Raw genomic sequence first — 4004 nt, forward strand, 5'->3', positions numbered from 1 at the left:
GGAATGTTGTGAACTTGCCATGAAATAGTGTATACATTAGGGTGGTCCAAAAATGCATGTGAAAAAGTAAAGTCGGAATTTTTATGTTCTCACCCCCTAGGATTGTTCTATACCGAAAAAAATATACCCCTATTTTTTTTTGAAATCAAAAAATATTTAGAGGTCGCTCAAAGGGGAAAAACAACTTATTGTCGAAATGGTATAGAATTCTTAAAAATCAATATTTTTTCTATCGGAAAACTCTGCTTATCTGCAGGATATTCCCAATAATAATAGCCAATTGTTTATTTAACAATTTTAACTACACTTTATAGGTCCGCCATAAACCCTCGAAAACCTCGAAAAATGCAATAGGGGGACAAATAAAAAATCGTTGATATTAAAAAATGGTTAAATAAACAATTGGGTAATTTTATTGAAAGTCTCCTGAAGATAACAAGAGTTTTCTGATCAAAAAATATTTATTTTCTAGAATTCTATACCATTTCTAGGAAAAGTTGCTTTTTCCCCATATAAAAAGACATATAAAACTTTGAGCGCTTTGAGCGACCGCTAAATATTTTTTGATTTCAAAATAAAAAAATAGGGGTATACTTTTTTCGATATAGAACAATCCTGGGAGGTGAGAGCATTACAATTCCGACTTTACTGTTTTGGAACCACCCTAGTATACATATAGTACAAATGATCATATGTGCAAATGTTAGCACAATGCCGCAAATATGTACATATGTACATTAGAGTGGGTCGAATTATTTTTTCTCAAATACCTACTTTTGTAATAGTGAAAATATATTACGGCTGCTCTGAATATTGTGCAAATGGTCTTGGATTTACATTTGCAATTTTATGCTTGCTTCCATGGCAACCGTTTGCATTTACTTGTCGTGAATATACAAATGCACCGAAATATGTAAATACAAGATCATATACACAAGATTCTGAACAGCCTACTATTATTATTATTTTTATTCTGAGTGTAATAGTCCGCGCGCAGGTACACACATACATATGTATGTATATATGTACCCTTGTGGTAAGATGATTAAGTTAAGTGACATTTTGACCAGTTTTAGCTACTTTTCTTTTGTTTTTTTAATGTTTATCTATTATTTATATAACAAAACATAAAAAAAAAATAAATATAAAAATTATAAACATTCAACAAACTACCAATTTGCCCCAAATATTTCAAACTTTTTATTTAGAATTTTTCGAAAAAGAAAAAAATTGAGGTGTGCAGTTTTAATGCCCATTAAATTTTTGTAGCATAAAGGGCAAGACAATCACGTTGATTTTTAATATTTTTTTGCTGGCGATAATAGGCATTTTCTCCCACAGAAAAGAAATTTTCAAGCATACTTTATGTGGACAGTACCGCCAGCAAAAAAAAAAATATTAAAAATCTATGCGATTTTCTAGCGACTTGAAACTAAAAAACTTTTTGCCAGAGTTTACAAGAAAATCCATCAGAAACTTGGTAATACGTAGATGTAAAAAAAAATATATATATGTATATGAGTCCGAAAAACCTGTGCATTCCTCCACTATTTGGGCGAATACATATTATCAATGTTTTGCAAAAATTTTCCTTTGACATTTTTACAGCCTTTGAATCGATTACGCGGGCTAGAAATTTTACTTTATTAAATTATTTAGAGCAAATTAATAGTTCTGTAATATTTGACAACATACTTATTAAAAACATCACTACTACAAACTTATCTTTCCCCGTACAAAATCGACCCAGCCTAATACACGCACAGATGTATGTATACATATGGGTATACAGGCATAAACCGACAAAGCGAATAAGCAAAAACATTCAATGTCATATGACGTCACAGATAAGAGCGCGTATTGCTCTTATACATTGCTCAGATATACAAATGTATGTATGTATATACATATATTCATACATACATACTTGGCGCCCTTGTTTGGCATAGTAACATACCTACAACACAAAAACGAGAGGTTATCGACCGGGGACGTAGTCGTATTATAAATTGGCTACATTTTGTATTAAAAAAAATTATGTGCGAAATAAACTAAAAAGTTTATATTAATTATGTAAATAATTATCTTTTAAGAAGAGAAAAAATTTTAATTTTAATTTGGTACATAATCAGACAATAAATTTTATAATTTTTCCTTATGAAAAATGGAAATCAAAGGCTTTGAAAATTTGTTTATTAGAAATCTTAAGAATTTCTGATTAGCACATACATACATACATATGTACATAAGTAATTTGCAGTTGCTTTCATTATTTTTACTTCAATTTTTTCATTTATTTTATTTTATTAAATTTTGTTATTTTATTAAATTTCTTATTCGCAGTGTACGATCAAAATTTTCTTATTTTCCTTCTCATATCACATTAATTATTTATTGAAATTACAGCGCGTTAAGGAATGAAAATCACTTGAAAAAAATTAAAAAATTTATTCGCAAAATATTCACCAGTGCTGCTCCAGGTGAGGCTCGAACTCACAACCCCGGCATAGCTCAAGTTCAACACACAAGTTACTGATTATAAGTACCGTGCGCTAACCAATTGCGCCACTGGAGCGCTGCGTCAGCTGTTGGACGGACTTATGGTCACTTTCCACACTGCTCGGCTTGATCGGTATTTCTCCCGTATAAGTATGTATCTTTGCGTGAACTTTGAAAAGTGATTAGAATTTTCTTTCTGATTTTTGTTTGCAATTGGCTGCGCTAGAACAATTAACTAATTACATATTACGATTACATGCAGCAGTCGCCTGCTATATTTATATATATTTTTATGGTAGCGCTCTACGATTTAATCTGCGAATATGATTGAGTTGATATTTCGTAGCTCGAAAGTAATTTGGTATACATAAGTATATACATACATAAATACATATGTACATATATGTACATACCCTGCAGGGAAACCACGAACTAGTGAAAACGATCCAGGTCGATAGTAACAAGATCCCCACCAGTTCAAAATTAGCGAAATGTGGTACTTTCAAAAAAGCTATTTTATTTCACTTTTTTCATTAGAAATCTATATCTAAAGGGGACAAATTTAGAACTGGTTTGGAACTAGAGAAAAAGGGAGGCAAAACTAACTAGATGCAGCAGAACTAGGGATGCAGCGGGGGCTTGTTTACTTTACATAGATATGTGTTTGGCGGATTTTTCATTCAAATGCGCTTCCATTCTGCACTTCCCAGATGCTTTTTCATAACTTAGTAATACAAAACGCAATTGACACTTCCTGGGACATCGCCATGTTAAATTCGCCAGTTGTTTGCATGCAAATAAGGATTCCTCGCGAACCAGTACTGAGTCTAAATGTAATAGAAGCGCACCAGTTCAGAACTAGAGATTTTCTTCACATGGTACATATATATGTACATTAATTAAAACTAATTTTTTTGCCGAAGATATCACATATAAATATTGCTCCCGATTGGAGTCAGTTAAGGCGTGTCTCAATGGGGTCCAAGGCCAGATGCACCATGGAGACTCAAAAAATTAAAAATATTTCTTTCATTTAATACCCAAAATCGATACTACTAAAGTCGAAGATATCACATAAAAATATTGGTTTTGATTGGAGTTGTTGTTGTTGTAGCAGCATACAAATTCCCCAAAGAGTTTTTGGGGAGTGTTGCTGGATATAAATCTGGGTCGTTCCGGTTACGTAGACCCGACTGTCGTGGGAACGTTTTGATTGGAGTCGGTTAAGACGTCTTTATAGGTTAATCTGAATTTTGACCCCTGTGCGCCACGCCTTAACCGACTCCAATGTTTTCTTTAATTTTACGTTAGGGAAGAGCACCAGGTGTAAAATCGAAGCTTTTGCCAAAAACTTTTCTTTCTGGCCATGAATTGCGATTATGATTCTTGATCACTTTCGCGAAAACGTTATTGTAGGGTTCTCTAGTCAACTGTCCCAGGCTACTAATATCATAACAAATGTATATGTCCATTAGCTTTTCAACACATCATTGCACTCCAAAAAA

General features: G+C 32.7%; 1 non-coding gene across 1 annotated transcript; it reads right to left on the reverse strand.

Moving 5' to 3' along the window:
• Positions 1–2472: 2472 nt before the first annotated feature.
• TRNAI-UAU (transfer RNA isoleucine (anticodon UAU)) lies at positions 2473–2575 on the reverse strand. Its single transcript has 2 exons — positions 2538–2575; positions 2473–2508 (listed from the first exon to the last, which is right to left on the reverse strand). It is a non-coding gene; the product is annotated as a tRNA-Ile (tRNA).
• Positions 2576–4004: the final 1429 nt, after the last annotated feature.

This window comes from Rhagoletis zephyria, unplaced genomic scaffold (genome assembly GCF_001687245.7).
Source record: "Rhagoletis zephyria isolate East Lansing unplaced genomic scaffold, Rhagoletis_zephyria_1.1 Rzeph_scaffold_12314, whole genome shotgun sequence".
Lineage (NCBI taxonomy): Eukaryota > Metazoa > Arthropoda > Insecta > Diptera > Tephritidae > Rhagoletis > Rhagoletis zephyria.